At 44.4% G+C, this 22,086-nt stretch overlaps 1 protein-coding gene across 4 annotated transcripts in view; it reads left to right on the plus strand.

Annotated features, from left to right (window-relative positions):
- The first annotated feature begins 9,851 nt into the window (after positions 1 to 9,851).
- The window catches only part of TBC1D16 (TBC1 domain family member 16), a 966,933-nt gene continuing 954,698 nt past the window's right edge, over positions 9,852 to 22,086 (plus strand). For 2 of the 4 annotated variants that reach the window (XM_085617442.1, XM_085617439.1), the window contains exon 1: positions 9,852 to 9,985. The gene's annotated coding sequence lies outside the window, so the exon portion shown is untranslated. Of the gene's footprint in view, positions 10,073 to 22,086 lie in introns of all 4 variants that reach the window. The other 2 variants (XM_085617440.1, XM_085617441.1) reach the window with 2 other exon arrangements.

Genomic DNA, 22,086 nt, shown 5'->3' on the forward strand with positions numbered 1-22,086 from the left:
CAAAGGCGTGAAGAGCGCGTTCTGCACACCAGGACCAAAGTTCGAGCCTATCTGACCCCCAAAGGCATAGACTCTCGCGAGAAAGCAGAGCGGCCCCGTGTCATCGGCTCAAAGACCATCGTTCACCCCAATTAGAGCCGCGCAGAGCAGTAAAACTGTGCAGTGATAGTGTAAAATGTGTTATCGTTCCTGCAGATTTAAACAGTGACAGTAAGTAAACAGAGCTGCTCTCGGCAATTCCAATATTGATCACCACCAACAAAAGGCAGAAGGTAAAGTGCAAATGTATCAGGCCTGGCTATCGATGGGTGTTCTCTCGTTCACACCGTGGCCCTAAATGGAGGTAACCCTAGAATAACGTCAGACTGATGGGGAAAAAACAGCAAGTAACATAAGGACCTCTGCGTCAAAGGCAGCGACACCATCACCCCCCAATTACATATCTACACGAACACGATCTGCATGTTACGCAATGTGCTTTGCAGCAGGCACATTAACCCTGAATGCTGCTTTGAGTCAAAACTGTGAATAGACAAACACAGATCCCGCCAGCAAGTACATTAAATACCAGGGTTGCCATAACATTGTCGCGCCCTGAAAGCAGTTGGAGCTTTAACCCCATAAGATTTTAAAATGAAAACTCTGTGACTAATTAAGTAAACCACAACAGACTGATATAACATCTGCCCTTGCTGCTAACATCTTTTTTTAAAGTTTAAATTGACCATCAGACTCCGATTAAGACTGCCCCTTGGGACTCCACCCTCTTGCCGCTGTCACACACTGACACCCAATTTATGGGATGATGAAGTATTTTTCTCCCCCAACTCCAGCACTCTTGCACGTTAACGAAAGGGGATACTGAACAGAGAAGACAAGAACATGGAGCAAAAACAGATTTGCGGGTTGGACACAAGAATTAGAAAAACTGCCACCAGGACACAAGAGGGGCTGAGGAGAAACCTAGGAGGGGCAGAAACGCAAAAGTGAGATGGGGAAAGCGGGTGGGGCCTCAAGTGCTGTTCCCCCAATATGACCCACGTCATTAGCACACGAACTATGTAGACCATAACTTTCCCTTTTACAAAGCGTTGGTATGTTGATCGAATCGGTTCACTTGGATTGACCCAGGACTACAACTCCCAGGATGCACTGTTTTTCTAAATTAAAGCAATGGAGTGGAACGCGGGTGCGAATGGGACATGAAGACATTGGTAAATCTAGGCTGAAAGGGGAGGGGAAGAGGCTACTGGAGTGAGCTGGGTCAGAACGAAAAGCTAGGAAAGTGAGGGGGGAATAAGGGGCTAGGGAAAGAAGACAACGTATCAGGTGGACAGGGCGAAAATTGGTGCTGGGGTCGACGCACCAACAGGTCACTTAAAGTATGGCGGGGTGGGCCCTTTGGTACTTTTGCTGGAGGAGGCCAGCGTGATCTGGAGACATTCCAAGCCACCCCTTCCCAGCCTCCACCCTCCTCTTACCTGCCCCGGTGGTGGAGAGCAGGCTCCCGGAGCCCTCGCTGGTGTCGGACCTGCCCTGTTCATCGGCCCTCATATTTCCTCCTGTCCTAGTCGGGCTCTCACGTGCCGGTGTGTGCGAGGCCTTGGCTCGGCTCTCCTCCTGCGCCGGAGTGCGAAGCCTTAGCTCGGGCTCTCCTGTGCCGGTGTGTGTGAGGCCTTGGCTCGGCTCTCCGGCGTCGGTGTGAGCGAAGCCTTGGCTCGTTTTTTTTTGTTTTTTTTGCAGAGGCCTCGCTTGGAGCGAGCACAGGTGTCAGTGACCGCTAGAGCCCACCTACCGGCCCTTTAGGGGCTGGGTCACGGCTGGTCAGACCCGCACTGGCTCTCGGCCCACAGGTGCTGCGTCACAGGCCTGCACCACGTACCCTGGGGGTGCAGAGGACAAAGAGGCGCGCGACATACCCTGCTTACCCCACAGAAACTGAGCTGCACTACAAACCCTGCGGAGCGAGAAGGGAGCGAAAGAAAGGGAAGAGAAAACGAGAGAGGGGAAACACACGTGGGCAACTGAGTTTTATGGCTCCGGCGGCCATGTTAATGTGACATCCAAACAAGGCAGAGCAAAAGGCAAGCACACCACTGCCTTTCTCCGAGGCAAAGCAGAAATGCCTCGGAGAAATGCAGCGGCAGTTTCAGATTCGGGGGCGTGTTTCTTTTTCTCTCCTCTTGCCATTGGCAGGAGGAGAGAAAAACACGCCTAAAAAAGGGCGTTGCTAAAAAGTGGAAAGAACACCAAAAAACACGCCCCCGAATCTGAAAAGGACGGAGCCTATTTGGAGGGACGGCTCTCTCCTCCAATGGCTGGCCTCCGTTTAGGAAGCCAGCCAATGGAGGAGAAGCTAAAAGAGAGGCGGGCTAAATAGCCACTCTAGAAAACATTAAATCTCCGACTTCCGGTTCTGCCTTCGGTAGTCCTTCGGTAGTCCTTGACCTAAAAAGAGTATAAAAGGAGGGGATTTGGAAGAGGGGGTTGCTGCTGTTGGTGTGGTGGATTGATTTGCTGGGTTGTTGGTTCGTTGGTTCGATTGCCCGGTCCTTTGGCTGAATTGTGGGGACTGCTTTGTGCTGAAGGAGATTTCCTGGATTTTCCTGGGATTCTTTGATTATAAAAGGACGATTCCATCTGAAGGGATTTTGATTATTGCTGTGGGTTGACCGGTTCTTCTGAAGGTGGTCGCCAATGTCCAAATTTAGGTAAATATAAATGTTATGTCAATTTATGTTAAAGATCAAATATTGGAAATCGCTCAATAGTGAAATGATTTGAACTGTAATCCTGAATATGCCAACTCAAAGTGAACTAATTAGATAAACTAAAATTTGATTAACAAGAAACGAGTTTGTGATTCTTTAATAAGGTATTGAAAGTTAACCGAAAGGTTCCGTAGCTTGAAATGTGTTTTAGCTGGTTCTAAATCACCATCAACCAGTCCAACTAATTGGTCCATCGACCAAGTGGTGGAGTGCCTTGATGTTAAAATTAGGATTCTATAGGTGCAGATGTATATAATGTAAAGGAATTACTCCCAATAGGTAACAAGGTACCCCCACATGTCCAGCGCTTCTTTCCCTCCTGTGTGCAGATTCAAGTGAGACGTACCAGTGTTGGTGTTATGGGCCCCACCAATGAATGTATATATGAATAAGTGTGATGACGAGTCTGTGACATAGGGAGGATATGGAAATTTGCCCTTTTCCGCTGGAGCAGCCTCGCCAGATAAAGCACCCCTCACGCTTACCTCACAGCCACCAAACTGTTCTCTGGTGGGGTTGAGATGCCGAACTGCGACCCAACAGTCCAGAAGATGTGGCCTGGCAGTCCGCTCACCGCTAGGACATCGCGGTACGCACCCTCTGCTAGGGGTGTTGGAGCAGTTCAGAGTCATGGGGATGGTTTAAGGGGACGGTGTGGGCCACTGAGGTGCTCCTGACTAACTCTATAGCTTCCCCATGAGGAACCACTGTGCTCTTGGCTTTGCGGCAGGTAGGATCAGATCCCCTGGTCGCCAATGTAAAGTTGTGGGCCTACAGGCGGTATAAATAATGGACACAGACACCTGAAGTAAGTATGTAGAACTGGCCCACATGCGCCCAGAATGATGAACAGAATGCTGAAGAAATGAAACATTCACCCACAGTCACAGATCTGGGTATAATCCATAATTTTGTTTTTTGCTCACTACAGTTTGGACTCAGTGTAATGATGCAATTGAGGTGGATTTAGGAAGAAGATTTATTAAGTAAATCTCTAGAACAGGTGAGCGCCAGGTAACACAGCTTCTTCTCCAGGATGCCTGTACTCCTGAATTAGAATCTAAACAAGAACCTACCGAGATTCCACATCTCGCTCACTAGCTAAGAATTAAAGGAACGTAACAGTGTGTAATAAACTAACATACAACACATCCCCCTCCTTTGGAGAAAGAAGAGAATAAATAAATAAATAAAATAATAAAATAAAATAAAAAATATATAACATTGCAAAAAGAGAAGGTACAATATAATAACTATCTCATATATTCTTTTAACCATGCAGGTAGGACTCTTTTCCTCTTGCCAATGTTGTCTATGTCTATATTCTTGTCAGCTCTCTCCTTTACAGATCCAGGGTCATTTGTAAGTTCAATGCCAGTGTCAGTACACAGAAACCCTTTCCCCCCATTAATAATAGGAGAAGATCACTGTGAGTGGAATTCCATCTCTAAATTCTGTGGTCATCTTTTTCCCTTTTGTAGAATCAGCTTTGTCTGCATCTTTCCTTGTTACATTCTCCACACATCCCAAATCAGTTTGCATTTTACTTTGATAAAAATAATCCTCCACCCAATCAAAATCAGATGGATTTCCAAAATTAGAACATCCTTCAGTGTGTTGCTGATCCACATCTAAAGCAACACTTTTTAAGTTCCAAACCCTTTTATCCATGAGTCTTATAGCATTGAAAAGAACCTCCTTCACTTGTTGTGGTGCTTCAAACTTACTTTCACCTTTAGCAACTTTGAAAGGTCTTTTATTTCTGACCCAATCGCCAACCTTTATAGTAACCTTCTTAGTGCCATGAGACTCATCATAGTATTCTTTACTTTTCGTGTGTACAATTGTTTTTTAACTTCTTCTGGTGACCACTGCTCAACTCCTCTTTCCACAAGCCAACTGGGGGTAAATTTACATCTAGGCTTCCTACCTCTCATCATAATAAAAGGGGATAATCCTGTTGCCGCATGCATAGTGGTCCTATAAGCCCACACTGCTTTCTGTATTTCTAATTTCCAATCCAACTGTTTGTTAATTGCAGCTTGGATTACACCTTTTAAAACACGGTTAAAACGCTCTACAGTACCATTTCCGCTGGGATTATATAGTGAAGTGGTCTTGTGCTTGATGCCACATTTCATAAAATAATCTTTTGAGGTAAATTGAACTCCATTATCACTCAAGATACATACAGGTAATCCTTCTAAAATAAAAATGTTGTCTAAAAACTTTAAAACATTATATGTGTCCACTCTTTCCACTATTCTAACAATAGGCCACTTAGTAAACAAATCGATTGCCACAATGCCATATTCTTTCAATTCTCCAACAGGCTCAAAAATATCAATTGCTATTACTTCCCGAGGGAGACCAGGAATCAAACCCTCACTCATTGGAGATCTCAAAATGTTCAAGGACTTATCTGCAGAAGAACAAATAGGGCAATCTTTTACAAATTTCTCAATTTCCTTGTCAACTCCCGGCCACCAAAAGATATCTTTAACCACCAACTTTGTTCTAACTATTCCAAAATGTCCTTCATGGCATACCTGTATCACTTTCCTTCGTAAAACGTTTGGTGGTATTATTCTGTCACCCCTCAACAACAAATCTTTATCCAAGGATAACTCCATGCGTATATCCCAAAAAACTTTAAGATCCTGAGTCATATTATGTCTCTTTGGCCACCCTTCACACATACATTTAGAAACAGCTTGTAAAATGTCATCCTTAGATTGTTCTTCTATCCATTCAGTTTTGGTAATTACCGCTGTGCCAGAATCTTGAACAAAAGCAATACTGAAATTGCCCCAAGGATCATCTTCACATTTCTCAATGGGTGCGGGTAGTCTAGATAAACAGTCGGCCACTACATTATCCTTACACATTATCCTGGCACATACATTATTTTATAGATGTATTCCTTCATTCTCATGGATATTCTTGCTAACCTTGCAGAAGCTCCAACACTACCTTCACTCGTCAAAATCTTTACCAATGGTCGATGATCAGTTCTGATGATGACAGGTTTACCCCAAACAAAGGCTCTAAAATGTTCCAAAGCCCATGCACAGGCCAATGCTTCTCTTTCAATAATTGGATATTTCACCTCTGTAGGGGATAAGGCTCTTGATGCGAACAAAATAATCTTTTCATAAACCTCACCTAGTCCTTTATCACTAGCATCAGTTGTCAAACAGCATTCTTGTTTAGGGTCAAAGCAACTTAAAGCATTCACATTATTCAATTCAGCCTTAATCCTCATAAATTCTTTATCACATTCATCCGTCCATTCAAATTTAGTGTTTTTTTTCAGTAGTGAGCGTATATTGTACACCTTGCTAGCAAAATTGGGTATATACTTTGCACAATATTCTGTCATTCCCAAAAAGGATCTAACTTCATCTTTGGTTCTCGGAGCTGGCGATCCTACAATGGTATTTACAAGTGAAGGTTTTGGTTTAACACCATCTTTGCTTATGGTATGTCCTAAGTATGATACCTCTCTCTCCGCAAACTTACATTTGCTGAGTTCTACACTTAACCCAGTACTTTGCAATATTTCCAACACTTGATTAAGAAAAACATCATGTTCTTCCCTGCTAGTGCCCGCAACACGTATATCATCCTGAAAGAAACTCACGCCTTTTACTGCTGCGAAAAGCCTGTGCATCAGTCGCTGAAAAACAGCAGCGGCTGAAGCGAGGCCAAATGGCATATGCCTGATTGATAACACCCAAAAGGCGTGATGAATGCAGTGAGTTTCTTTGATTCTGGTGACAAAATGACCTGGTGCTGGCGGCTGATAAGTCTATGGTTGAAAACCAACTAGCCCCTCTGAGTGAAGAAACCATTTCATTAATTTTAGGTAGGGGAAACTTCTCAATGACGATGTTATTATTTAAATGGCATAAATCAATACATAAACTGATTTTTCCATTGCTTTTGCGTGCGACGACAACTGGAGAAATCCATTCAGAGCTTTCCACTTCCTCAATTACACCCTTACTTAACAAATCTTGTAACTCCTTCTTAACTTCATCCCTTATCAGTATAGGAATTGGTCTTACTTTATGAACTTTGGGTTCAGCATGTTTTTTTAGCACTATCTTATGTTCAAATCCTTTAAGTGCTCATAAACTCTTCCCAAAGACACCAGGAAATTGTATATTAAATGAATCACCTAATTTGCTAGTTTCAGCCATTATGAGTACTTTTTCCTCACTATTTGGATCCAGGATGATGTGTAAGTTCTTTTGGTCTAACCAACCAAGTACGGATGGACCGTCTTCTGCTACATACATTTTACCTCTTGCTGACCTCCCTTTGAACAAAAAGGAGAGCCATCTGAACCCAAGAATATTAATCTTTTCTCCAGTGAACACAATTCTTCTCCAATTTTCTCTACAAATTTCTCCTTCCACACAGCCTTATTAATAATAGTGTATGGTGATCCAGAATCTGCATACACATTTACAGTGACACCACCAAAAGACACTTCACATATGGGTTTACCTTTCACTGACTCATCCGTGACATTAATAACATAGTTTCCTTGTAAATTTTTTACACAAATATCATCATTACTCACACCCTCCTTGGTGTCTTCTTCACTTTCCCATTCATATTTTACACTACCCCTTTTATGGCACATTTTACTAAAATGGCCCATTAACCCACATATGCCACATCTATTTTTAATGCAGGACAAAATTTGCTAAACGCTAAATGTTCCTTGCTATCGCAGCGATAGCATCTTCTTTCTTCAGGTTTCCTTTCTTTTTCTGTGTTCTTTTGAGATTGGTTCACCCAGCGTCCTATGGTTTGTTGATTTTGACTTCTATTTAAGTTCTATAACTTGAAAACACCATTTGTCTCGTTTTCAGATTCTTTCACAACTGTAGCACATCTTCCTGACATTTCTGATTTTCTCATTATGGCCAAAACATCCTCTAAAGGCACATCTCCATTGACCCATGATCGGTCTTGTATAGAGGAATTATTATTATGCATAACCATTTGGTCACGTATGAGATCGTCATGCAGATCTCCAAATTTACAATCTAATGCCAGTCTTTTTAGATTGTATAGCCATTCATCCACAAGTTCTTCTTTGGTTTGTTTTCTTTGGAAGATTTTATGGCGAACTACTCCAATACAGACCTTAGGAGCGAAATACTTGTCAAGGTCTCTCAATGCCGCCTCAAATACATTCACATCACCATCATTGATCTTGTTCCTTACGTGAATATGTTTATAGTCCAATAGGACCCAAGGAGTGAAGCAGTAATCTTTTTTTTTTGTTCAGGTTTCATCTTACCTGCCTCATCAACTGCATCTATATAATTCCCAAAATATTCTTTCCATTCAACCCATTTTATAGTGGGTTGTGATCCTGTTACCCAACAGGCATGCGGAGGACTTATAGTAAAATTTTGTTGAGCCATAACTTCCTCCTCACTGTGTACAGTCTGGTCTCCTTGTTCCATATATAACTTGCGACAAACTATAATATTCCTCCTCACAGTAAAGATATATTCATAATTGATAATGCTTCTGTTAAAAAAAAATTGTTTCCCCGACTTCCTCACCTGTTCTCCACGATCCGCTTCCAATTGTTTACTTTATACGCTTCAGTTACTCTTCCTCCTTTTTTTTTAAATTTATTTTTCGTGGCAGGAGAAGCGCTCGGAGCTCCGATGCCCTTCTATCGGCTTCCTACACTCCCGATCCGGCTCTAAGATAGCTGCCACGCAAGGTCACGCTGCGTGACCCTATGCGATGCCGTGCAGGGAGTATTGCGCATGCCTCAGTCACTGCCGCATTCTACTTCTGCATCTGCGCATACTAGATTATATTGCGCATGACCCAGACAATGCAGCACCAAGTTCGAAGTCCGCGCACGACGATCGAATACTGCCGCCACTTAAAAGATGCAGACTGGGCGGTTTCTCAACGATCGTCTACTCCCAAGTAAGATAACTTTTCCTTACCTAAGGACAGTTTCCTTGATGATCAGGTTACATGTAATTCCTCCTCAAAAGTACCGTTCCAGACACCATTTAAAGCTCTCTTCGTGAATGTTTCCAGTCCGTGAAATTCTTAAGTAGTTCCACACAAAATGAGGGGAAAAAAAAATATTCTTTTCCATGAAATCGAGGTGAAGCTGGGTATTCCGGTAATCGTCGCCAATTGTAATGATGCAATTGAGGCGGATGTAGGAAGAAGATTTATTAAGTAAATCTCTAGAACAGGTGAGCGCCAGGTAACACAGCTTCGTCTCCAGGACGCCAGTGCTACTGACTCCTGAATTAGAATCTAAACAAGAACCTACCGAGATTCCACGTCTCGCTCACTAACTAAGAATTAAAGGAACGTAACAATGTGTAATAAACTAACATATAACACCCAGACATATGCAAATCAGTATTGACCCCATTGGAACAGACCAGCCTGAATTGCCAGGCCAGGTCCTCTCTGGACCGGAAACAAGCATACTGGGACCGGTTTCTGGGTATCACCCCTCATCACCCAGGCTAGCTTGAATCCATTGGCACAGTGTGCATGGGACCCACATTTGGGCATACCCTTCCTACATTTTAGAAGACAGAAGTGGGAGTTTACAAAAATGGGGAGAATGTATCTCGCTCATTGCCTTCTATTGAAGGACAGGCAATTTGCAGCGGGAGACAGCCCAATAAACCCATTTGTTGCTTCGAAAATCGGAAGTATCCCACCTGAATCGGGTATATTGGAATGTATGTGCTAGTGTTGGATGGGTGGTGGGTGTTAGCACGGCACCCGGGGAGGGGCTGCTCCATGACAGCTATGTCTTGCCATTTGTAAAGGGTTGTTTCCTTTCATGACCGCCTTATTTAAAAAGAAAAAAACACACGGCGTATGTATTTGACAGAAAGACGTCTTGAAGTGCACGGTTGCTAGGGCGGTTGCTTAGGAAGCCCCCTGGGACCGGAAGTGAGTGAAGGAGGCGGGCGACAGGAGCCTCCGGGCGGAGTGTACGTTTAATGACCCGGAAGCCCTCCATGTGGGCGGAGACAGAGGCGTGGTTCAATTGTAGAAGGCCTGAGGAGGCTGCCGCTCTGGGACCCCGCCCAGGGAGGGAGACTCCCCTACAAGCCGGGTCTGTGGGTTGTCCCGAGACCGCCCCCCTGGGACACAGAAAGAGAGTGGGAGAGCAGAGGAGCGAGCGGAGGGTAAGAGAACCGGGAGGAGGGAGGTAAGAGACTTGGTGGTGGAGACAGGTGGAGGGGGTTAAGGAGGTAACTGACAGAGATAAAGAGGTGAGCAAACCGAGAAGTAAAAATAAAAGGGTAATTGAGCTGCTCCTTTCAGCGCCTCTGGTTATTTGGCTCCAGGGGGCACTCGCCCTACCGAGTCGGAATCCTGTCTGTCCCAGCCAATGGTTCCTTAGTCTTATTTCTGCTCTCCATGATGATGAGCCTATATGATCCCATTCTTACTACCGCGATCATATTGCCCATACCATGCTCCTCGGATGGCACTAAACTGCCCACCCCATTGTGTTATCTACTATTTTGAAGCTGATGTTTCCTTGCTCCTTTCTGCTCACATATACTGCTACTTCCTATCCGTTTCTGTTCACCATCATATTGTCTGTCCCGAACCATGCCCTGTGCTTCTTGGCCATGCATATTCTATCTAAAGCCTACCGTTCCCATGTGCGCAAGGAAAAGAGATCAGACTCGCACCTTTTTCCATCCCAAGTTGTTTCTCCCACTTCCCCATTCCCTTGTTCCTTTTGTGTGGTCCCTTCTACCACTTATGCATGTGATGTCAGGCTTCTGTGTCCAACTGTTCCATTGCTCATAGTGACTGATCACTTCTCTCCTAATCACCTCCCCGTCCGTTCCTCGCTGCGCTTGTACACTGCTTTGATCCTACGCACTCATCGCCCTTGAGGCTTGGCTTGTACAGTCCCCCGCGACCCCCGCCCATGCTGCCGGTACCCTGTAGACCAATGATGACTAGCTCTTATCGCACTTAGACTTCCCACCGCATTGTCATTCTGCTTGCCCAACAGCTACACTCTCTGGCCTCACTGCATGGCTCTCATCCCGTGCCACGCCGCCTTGCTTTCACCTGCCCCACACCGCTGTCAGATTTCCATCTGCTCCCATATCATCCCTCTAGCTTGGGCCTCTTTGTCTTCCTCGCTTATGATACTAAAGTAATTTCCCTTGGATTATCTGGCCCTTGTTGCTGGTTTCACCACAGCCATGTCGTCCGCTCACCTGGTCTCTGTCATCAGTGATAACTTTGTAAAATAAGGGCTGGGGCCCAAACTTTTGCTCAGAAGCTGGCACTGGCGCTGCAGATGGTCTTGGTGCTGAATACCAAGGCTGTGTAGTCTTGATTCCTCCTCATGCCCCCTTAACCCAACACCTAGCGCTCCCCTCTGTCTCACTCGTGCATGTACCTTTTCATCCTTGCATTCTCCCTTTGTAACTGCCTTTCCATTTTTCTCTTCTTTTTTTTATTTACCCTTTTATGTTTTTTTCTCTCTTGTTCTTGGTCGAAGTCTGGTGAGGACAAATAAGTGCTGGTACCCACAACTAAGTGCCAATGGGGCCCACCTGCAACCCCTGTCTCAATTTAAGCACGGTCTGTCATTAGTCCTGTCAGAACTCATCTGCCTGGTGTCCTCTCTTCTGCCATCCCTGGATTTTTAACTAACAACACTTTGAACCACCAGATTAAAGTAGAAAATTGACCCATAACATTGAAGCCCTAGATGAGATCAGACATTCTCACTGTGGGAAAATTCTATGAGGGTACTCGGGCCCTATCTTTTGCAGGACTCAAAGCTAGGATACAAAAAATATGGACCAATGTAGAATCGACAAGTGAAACCACCTTGAAGCAATTAACAAGAAGCACCCTAGGAACCTTGTTTTGGTCAAATTATGATCAGAACCTGGCAGTGGAGTTTCTGGATCCCAGATTAAGCGGTGTATCAGCTCTGAGAGTCCTGCGGCCTTTAGTCTCTCCTTTCTTCAGTTCTGTCTCCTCTCTCTTGCCTTTGGCCTTTTCTTTTACTTATTAGTTAAATGGCACAGTGCTGACAGTATAGAAGCAAATGTAAATGGGGATAAGTATAGAAATAATAATTCACAAGTGTAATTGTTCCTAAAGTGAGGTTACAATATGCCTTTGGAATTGAATGAGAGGAGACATCATTCGAATGTAATGAGAATCTAATCCTATCGGTTCTCTTCTCATTAAACATCCCCTAACCTCACCATTTTTCATTAGCTGCTCTAGATGGCTTGTATAGTTTACTGAGACAAGAGACAAGAAACAGGCAGCTGGGTTGTAGAGGACTGCACTGCCAAGACAAGTCACAAAAAGTGGTATGATATTGCCCGCCTCAGATGGCCAGCTGCCATATGACCATAAATCACAATGACATTCACAGGGATATCAGAGGCACTATTTATAGGAATTTATCTACAGTATATATATCCAGTACGAAAAATTAATGAGTCCACGTCGTTGCTTGTATTTCTTTGTTTTTATTTATGATGTACTCAAGGTGCAACACAGCCAACGCGTTTCACCCAGACATGGGCTTCTTCAGGGTAAGGTAAGTAAGTAAGTAAATGTAACAGCGCCTCGTGTGCCTTTGACCCACGAGGACGAACCGGCGCTGATGGCTCACCGCACACGGAACCTGACTTCTTAATCAAATTTCGAAATCCCTACAAAGGATCAGCCCATTGGAGGCATATTTCAGTCTCCTCGTCTTTCCAGGATCACCTTAGTCTTACCACAGAGGTTTCTCTAATACAGACTTTTGAATCACAACATGGACCAGACCATTCGTTGACGCAAATTCCGCCTAAGGCGCTGTTACATTTACTTACCTTGCATTGAAGAAGCCCATGTCTGGGCGAAACGCGTTGGCTGTATTGCACCTTGAGCACATCACAAAGAAATACAAACAACGACGTGGACTCATTAATTTTTCGTACTGAATATATATACTGTAGATAAAAGGCTTGTATAGTTTGTTTTATACGTGTACCATATTATTTCATGGTGTTGTAATAGCCTTACTACTTGTTTCTTTATGTAAACTATTTCAATCCAGTGCAGCTTACAACTTCAGTCTAATGGGTTTATTTGAGATTAAACACGGTTCCAACATTTAGAAGGTATTAAGTTGTTTAATGTAAGCCCAGAAGTGATACATTGTGTCCTTGACGAAAAGAAAGTGTTCTAGTAAACTTACCTTTTCGTCGGTCTGGCCCTACTTTGGGACTATATGGCTTCGTGCTCGTACACCCGGAGTCTGTCTGCTCTATCCCTGGGGCTGACTTCTCACCCCAAGGTGCACAAGGAGGTTGAAGGCTCAAGATGTTGTTGCCCTTCTGTCTATTGCATAGCTAATTATTTATATATTATTGATGCACCATTAGTTTTTCTTCTCTGTGGTTTCATTATCTCCTTGAAACCAGAGCTTGTTCAGGATGTTAAGTAGTAGGTGAGTCAGGCTGGTTGCAGAAGGCAATGTCTCATCTTCTATACAGAACATGGTGCCATGACACACTAAACATTGCTCTTCTCTTGCTTTCATTTCATGGATAGATGTGCAGCCTTTGTGAAGCACGACCTCTGAGCAGAGGTATTTTCGAGCTGCACAATTACCTTTGTGTCGTGCATGTGGCTTTAATTATTACTCTTTAAGATATCTTGAAAGTGCTTGTTCACTATGGATACGGCCTCTTGGCACCAAGGCAAAACTGTAAAGTGCAGAATGACAATCCTCGTCCTAAACTATTAAAGAACCAAAGTCCTTCTGCTTTTTTCAGGTATTTTTTCCAGAAGACTGGCTAGTTGTTAGTTGCCCAGTGGCCAAAGGCATGAGGTTTGAATTCTTGACTACCAACAACAGTAGACTTGAAGCACAGGCTTTCTTCACAATGCACAGATACTTGAATTTCCAGTGAATATCAGCTAGTGCAAAATTGATGTGGTGGTGGAAGTTAAATCCCATATACCTTCACCAGTGTCTCATTCTGTATTCTCTGAAGATCAGAGATTGTACTTATGGGTGGCAGCTTATTTCATTGTCGGGCATGAAGAAATTAGTACATTAGTCGCTGTAATCCTTTCTGGAAGGCCTTCAGGAGGAGTTGATCAATGTGATCATCTAGGGGGCAGAAATCTGGTTCATATAAATTAGAAACCTGAGATTCTGGGCCAGTGGGCAAGTGCGCAAATTATATAGCCAAACATTAGTAGACCAGAGCTGATAGCCGTTGAAGGTGAATTTTCTCAGCTGGGATCTGTAGTACGAGGGCCTTTCACCAGCAAGGACCTGTCTCCATGTCTAATCTGTTGATATGACTGGTGTTGTCAGAATGCCAAACTCGCAGAATTGTGGGGGAAGAGGGCCTATTGGGGGTGATGATCTGTACATTGGCTGTGCTCTAGACCCAGAATGCCACGTGCATGGGACAGTTGGCTTTCAATTTGGTTCTTAGATCCACTGAAAGATAAGGTTGAGATTTGTGTTAGATTAAGGTGTTCATGTTTGTCTGTGTGAAAATGTAGTTGTATGGCATGCCTGGTTTGTCCTGTGTGTAAGGAATGGTGATGGTGTAGTGACGTAATGTTTGTGTATGCATGGGCTGAGTGGATATGCTGTAGAGTGATGAATGAGGATGCTGTGCGAATGTGATGATACATGGAATGCTGGTGCCTGTGTGCTGAATGAAGCCGGACTGCTGAGGACAGTTGGAGGGAGAATGAAGCCCCGAGGACAGTTGCAGGGGCAATGAAACCCTAACAGGACCTAGCAGACTGTGGCTGTAAGCTATGGGCCTAACATGAGCTAAAGAACTAACCTTCTACCTGAATGGCTCCAGACTCTTGTATGAAGGCTATGCCCTCCAACTACAACAGACAGCTCACTGTGTTGGCTTGGCTTTGGAGTCTTTAGATGTTTCGCATAAATTACTGAATAGACCATTACACTTGTGCATTTGGACCATAAGAGATCTGTGGCATGAGGTTCAAGGAATTGAGTCTCAAAACTGTTGCTTTTTTGTGCAGTTTTGTAATGTGACCTGATTCCTTTTTTTCCTGTGGCAGATATTCTAACAGCGCGAAACCTCCATTCAGAAGAATTTGACGAAATCCTGCCTTGCGTATATTATTAAGGCAGGGCTTCCTCTTTGGATTTTTCAGAATGGCTGCAGATGCAGTGATGGAGACGTTTAGCACTGTATATGCTTTCACAGAATGCCAACGTTGCAGCTCCTGGACTAAAACATTAAACAAAATTGGAGTACACCGAGGTCTCCTTTTTCTCTGCTTCCCCTAATGCCCGCAGCTCGTGCTCAAATATTGGAAGGTCTCCTTTATGGGCAGCTTCCTATTGTCCAATGGGTAGTACCCCCTTGGACTTTCAGGATCACATCCGAGGTTTGCTATCCCAATAATAGGGAGAAGTCCATTGTTACTTTTTATTTCATGTTGCAAGGAATAGGCTCCGTTCCTGCCCCTTGTTACGTATGAATCTCAAGCAGTCATTTTGAAAATGTTGTGGTTACAAATCCAATGTGTTATACAAGATAGTGCCCCTGGATGCTATCTTACTTTGTGGCATTTCACCCACTGATTTCTCTTTTAGTACTTCACAGGTGGCCCCTCCCTGCTTGGTCTCCTTCCCTGCCCCCTTGGAAATCAGGTGTAGCATTAATCAAGGTCATGTGCAGTCTCTTAGAGTTCCTACTGTCAAACTCACTCAGTTCAAGGTCGTTTTGCGTGTTAACCCTTGTAGTGCATCGTGTAGGTAATTCTCTGCTTCTCTCAAAACAGTCTGAATGGCCCCTCTGATGTATGGGCCACGTAGAGTGAGTTCAAAGGGTCAAAAGGTAAGTCAGTCACCGTCTTTGTCAATATCCTTGCTTGCCCAGCTCATTCACGTGATTGCGTGGCTCCAGTGCAGGTGCAAACCCATCCGTGTCGGTATCACAGTGGTGATGCCCTACTTAGGCCAATGGCGGTTGCAGCCCAATCAGGCCAGAGATAAATGCAGCCTCATTTTGGCCTACAACAATAACAGCAGTTGCAGCCCTGACTGGGCCAGAGGTAGATGGAGCTCCAATCTGGCCTACGGTGGTCACGGCAGTTGCAGCCCTCGACTGTGCAAAAGATACATAGGTCCTAGCGGTTCCTGCCAGGACCTAGTGTTAGAGAGACCAGGAACACCTTCTTTCACACAGGTTATTTCCATCTCCCTGCAGGCAGCTCTCTCTGGATATCTCTCAGTCCCCAAGGACACGTTGGGCTTTTCTCATTCTGGACAGTCTCTCCTCCTGTAGGGACAAGCAGAATTTTTACCTCCTCCCTCTCTTAGCAGGCAGACTTCTAAATGCTTCTGGCAAAAATAAAGCTCTTCCAGCAGAAAATGAAGACTGCAAGAGATGTCCCTTTATCTCTGGGGGACTGGCTGTCAGGCAGACGCCAGCCCTCGTTGCACAGCAGTCCTTTTAGCACTTGCGGAGCACTCCATTTCTTGGTCATAAAAGATTTGGAAAAGGAACAAAGTAGGGGAGAGGTGGTCCACTTATACACATCTTCTAGACAGGGTGTGGCTTCAGTGTCTCCAAACTGCAGAACCGGTTTTGGGTGGTTCACTTTCAGGTGTCTTTCTCAGGCTGCTTTCAAGACACAGCCTTTGTGTTAAAGCGATTCTTTTCGTAGCAGCCCAACTGAAGGAGTAATTGGGGACAGGCAAAATGGCAGGCCTGACCTACAAACTTCATCATTTCACATAACAGAAATTTATTCCAATCTCTCAAACCTACCATCCACCAAATCTGGCAGTGCTCGGAAAGACAAATCAACTGCTCCTTGCTAACAAAGGGACTAAAGGAATTTCTAGAAGTATCTTTGTCTCCTTCCTCCTCTTTTCAATGTCTGTATTTCCTCCCTCCAGCCACAGAAATGTAGGCAATGCACTTCTGCTGCTTGAGAGAACAGTCCTCACATTCCGACGTATGCTATGCCAGGCCGAGGTTTTCCACAATGGATACCACTGGACGTATTACCCCCGATGTAGGCACAAACACAGTCTGTCATTACATAGGTATTACACACACTGCACACTGTTTGCATACACACCAATTTCCAGCACAAATTTTTGGGCATAGACATACGGAAAGTTACGTAAGTAGGCCGATGAGCTTCACTTTAAGTGACACAGTTAGAAAAATTCTGGTCACACTATTGATCTTTCTTAAAACACAGTATGCTGCCACTGCTGCTTTATGCGCTATACCAAAGGCAGGGATGGTCTTCTGCCAACAGTAAGAGCATGGTTGGTGCGCATCTCCAAGTTACAGGAGAGGTCCAAGACCTCACATAGTCAGGAGCAGGCCTAGGCTGCTGCACACATGCTTTGATTGACGTGACCCTAGTGTCAAAATAAGAATGAGGATACCAGATACAGACGCATGTGGGGCACTGCAGGTAGATTCACGTCCCAACAAGAATGTATCCTATTTCACCATTGTCGTAGACTTTAAGTGGTACAGTTATACTACATTGCAATACGTTTTACAATATTACAGAGCAGAAAGTATTGTAAGGAGTTGCCGCCGTAATAAACAAAGCTGTTGCTAACTCTGAAGACACAAATGTGAAACCATTAGTGGTAATGTTGTGATTGCAAGTTACTTTCCAATTATGGCCCGAAACCACTGCATTTTAAGGCAATAGTGCACTTTACAACTGTGGGTATGTCATTGCTGGTACAGTATAGATGTTTTGCAGCACCTTGAATGGGGGGGGGGCTCGGTGTTTCACTGTTCCAAAGTTAATAAAATAATTTTGACGGATACTAGCTCGTTAGAACGTTAGGAAAGTGTAAGATTGTACCAACATGTAATGCGCATAATCTAGTGTGTTTTACCTTACCGTGTGAGGTGCCTGTATCCATCCATATTTTCTCTGTGCCCAAGGTCCTAGAGGTCTGGGGACCTGCCTGATATAAATATTCTAATAATTCGGAAGGCACTCTTGCCTTCATGCTGCCAGACGTCCTACTGCCCACGATGTTTCATCCTACCAGGTCTGTGAACCGGATCAACGGGCAGTTTCGTTTGGCTGCAGCCGTTTTGCCTTGCGTGTTTGTGGGATGTGTATTATTTTTGCTCAAAGTGCTCTCATCAAGGGCTGATATGGTGTTTATGCTTCTGTATGCAAACATTAAGAGAATCTGGTTGTCCTTGCCTTTATCCCCATTGCATTTTGTATTGTTTAGAGATGTGATTCGGTTATGTAAACCATTGCACTGCCTTCTATGTATTTCCGTCGTCGTCTTGAGTCTCATACATGCTGATTACGGCCTCCGAGCACGTGCATGTCCTGCCACTAGCATTACAATTAATTCAATTAATATTTCTTGGTAATTACACCCGCCCCTTGCCACCGATATATAACGTCTGCTTTCGGCCGTGGCCGGTCCGCTCGGTCGTACCTGCTGCGTCACACTGTAGAGATCCTGCTAGGCTGGCTGTTCGCGTTACTGCGCACAAGCGATCACACCCTGTTGACCTACGGTGTTTGTCTTAGATATGCTTCTGCATAACGTGTTTAGTCTGAACAGATGGGTTGCTTCCCAGTAAAACCACGCAGGATCCTGGAGTAGTTAGAGTGCCTGGCACTTCCGCGGAGTGCTTGCGGTGCTTTAGTCGGGACTTGAGGTGTTGGCAGGCTGTATGTGTGTCGTTTTGGACGGTGGCGGCTGATTATTCTGCCACAACAGAGGGGACCCGGATATCCTGTCCGTCTAGCACAAGTGTTTTAGGATAATATGCTCCTGTAATAAGGTGGGCGGGATATCCACACATTTGTGATCGTCTCCTTTCCTTTCGCCAAACTCTACCCCAGTCCCTTGGCCTGGCACACTTGTAACTAGCCGGCCGGTGCCGAGAGAGTTAAGTGCAAGATTGAGATGAGGGGGCGTGAGTCCCTTTACAGCAGGGAGGTCTTTACGCCCTGCTGGCCTTGAGTAGTAGCGCTTACGCATACTACCGTCCAGCATCCTGTTCTCAGCCTGCCTACCAGTGCCAGTTCTTCAGTCCCCTCTCCCTCCCCAACCCACATGCTTGTTCTTTTCTCACACCCTGCACAGTGTACCAGTTTGCACACTGACTGCAACGCTGTTTACCAAAATGTGTTTGTCCCAACGCCCTCAGTGTGACTTACTCTCCCCCACACGCCCGGTGAGCAGTTGTCCTAATGTTCAGTGTAAACAGTGCCTGCTTCTCTCACTGCTGGCGGCAGTTAAGTTCTTTCACTGCCACGCATTGCACTTAAGCCTTTTCACGGGGGTTACTGGATATTTAAGACTCCGCCTGTCCAGGATAGTGCTTTGATCTGCATTCCAACTGGAATCCTTTAGTCTTGGGGGTTTCTTTGGGATACTCACGAATAAGGAAATGCTTACGACGGGGGTATTTCGGGTTACATCGTTCGTCATCCTCATAGCAGGAAACAGATGTGTGCCAGAAAGCTGTATCGGCAGCAAGGACTACGCACTGTCTGTAGTTTCACTTGGACGCTCTGAGGCCTTTGAGAAATGGGACATTGATGGGTTCTGCCAGTGAATAGAGAGCCTAACTAACTTACAGTTACCTTGATGGTACCCTCCGTAGTGCCATCTGAAACCGATGATAAACGAACACCGGTAGCCCCATTCCAATGGACCCGAGCATGGCTTACACTTAATCCCACCTGTGTACCTCCCGCACGGGGGTCGACAAGGTGCTTAAAAACCTCATGACTTTTTGCAGCGATCAAGCATGTGATGCGGCGCACTATCGACTTATCGCAGGACACCCCACGCTTGCTGCGCTGATGTGTTCCCATGGTCGAAGTGTTAAAGTCTTATTTACCAGGAATGACGAGTAACAGCCAAAGTTCAAATGAAGCTGAAGTTTATTCACCTTTCAAGCTCCAAGTCAAAAACAAGAATGCACAACGTTTTCCCTAACGCTCAAACCACCCGAGCCACCCTGTTTTGAAACACAACACTCCACGTGGTCTCCACGAGCAAGACGCAAGATTGCTCGTGGATACCACGCGCCATGAACGAGTATGTATACAACACATCTCCCCCTCTTTATTATTATTTTTTTTTAACGTTATTATACGTTACACTAAATCATAATGAAATCTTTAAACCTTTCCGGACAATGGCGTTCACGTTTTCTCCTTGAAAAATCCCTTCTCCAATGGGAACACCCTGGTAGTTGATCATACCCCATTTCATTGTACACATTCTCCAATCGTGTGTCATTTTTAACATTCTCAAATGAAGGGTCATTACATACATCATCTAAACACATGTCATTGTTTGCATTCCCAAATGGTTGTGTGGAACCCTTAAATACAGATACTCTGCTCAAATTCCACACACTCCCACCCTCTATTCTCACGGCATTGCTGAAAACTTGTACAACCCTCTTTGGATCTGACCAGCTTTGGGAACCCTTAAGAACATTCTCTTTCCTCTTTACGCGAACCAGATCACCCACTCCAATTTTTTGTGTGTTCATTATGCCTCGCTTCTGGTCCATAACTTTTTTCATTTTTTTTTTTATACTCACTGACCCTTTGTCTAACAACATTGTAATCAACAGCAACCAACTTCCTTTCATCCATACCCTTCTTTAGCCACCACGGAACCAAACAAGTGCTGGGTTTCCGTCCTCTCAACAGCTTGAATGGGCTGATTAAAGTTACTGAATTAGGAGATGTCCTATATGCTAATAGCGTGGACTGTAGAGCATTGCTCCAATTGAGTCCGCCCTTAATGCCAAGTTGAATCGCTTCCTTCACAACACGATTAAAACGTTCCACCTGGCCATTTGACTCTGGATGGAAAACTGAAATTCTCCTATGAGTTATGCCACATTTCCCAAAAAATGACTCCATTTCTCTGCTAATGAACTGGGGACCATTGTCTGTAACAACTTCCTGTGGGATACCTTCCCTACAAAATATTCCATCAAGGAATTCAATGATGCTTTGTGACGTAACTTCCTTAACCATCTTAACTTCAGGCCACTTTGAAAAATAATCAATTAAAACGATCCCAAAGGATTTATCCTTGGGCAAAACATGAAATGGGCCAATAATGTCGAGCCCTAGTTTTCTCCATGGCCCAACAGGATACTCCACAGGACACGACTCAACTCTTAAAGGCACCGCAGATTTGTCACTATTCGAACATTTGTCACATTTGCGAACGAAATGTTCAACAGCGGAATCAATGCCAGGCCACCAAAATGCCTCCCTTATTCGCCTTCTAGTAAATGAAACTCCTAAATGTCCCTCATGGCCAATATCCATAATGGCTTCTCTAAGAGAAAAGGGAGGAATTATTCTGTCCATCCTCATAACCAAACCATTCTCAATGGCTAATTCATCATGGACCTTGGAATAACTCATCATATCACCAGATAATTTCCTTTCTTCCGGCCATCCCTGCACAATGTAACTCTTAACCTTGGTCAATTCACCATCATTTCTCATTGCTTCCATCCAGTTTTTTTCATCTAGACACGCCTTATCACCATGTAACAGGTTGATATCATGTGTTGTGAAAGCAACTTCACAATCATCCTCCTGATAATCTTTATCGCTATCCAAGGGTAACCTGGACATGCAATCAGCATGCATATTTGCTTTCCCCTGGACATATTCAATATGAAAACGAAAAGCTTGTAACCTTGATGACAATCTAGCTAACCGTGCAGACATGGATCTACCACCGCCAGGAGACATTAGAAAAACTAACGGTTTGTGATCAGTTTTTATTATGAAATCAGTCCCCTACAAGAAACTTCTAAAGTGTTCTGCTCCCCATACGCAAGCAAGTAACTCTCTTTCAATAACAGAGTAGTTCTTCTCTGCATTTCTCAAAACCCTAGACGCATACGCTACAATCCATTCACTGGAATTATCTTTCTGCAGTAAAACACCACCTAGGCCAAGATTACTTGCATCTACCATAACTATGCATTTTTTCCCGGGAACAAACGGTCTTAAACAAGGTGCATTAACTATGAATGCTTTCAATTTCCCAAACGCCTCAGTCATGTCACTTGTCCACACAAATTTTTCATTTTTTTTTAATAGGCACCTGAACGGTTCAGTCTTCATGGAATAATTAGGAATGAATTTAGCATAAAATTCAATCAATCCAAGAAAGGCAATCAACTGTTCTTTCGATGTCGGTAGAGGAGCATTGGTA

This window comes from Triturus cristatus, chromosome 7 (assembly GCF_964204655.1).
Source record: "Triturus cristatus chromosome 7, aTriCri1.1, whole genome shotgun sequence".
NCBI classification, from domain to species: Eukaryota; Metazoa; Chordata; class Amphibia; order Caudata; family Salamandridae; genus Triturus; species Triturus cristatus.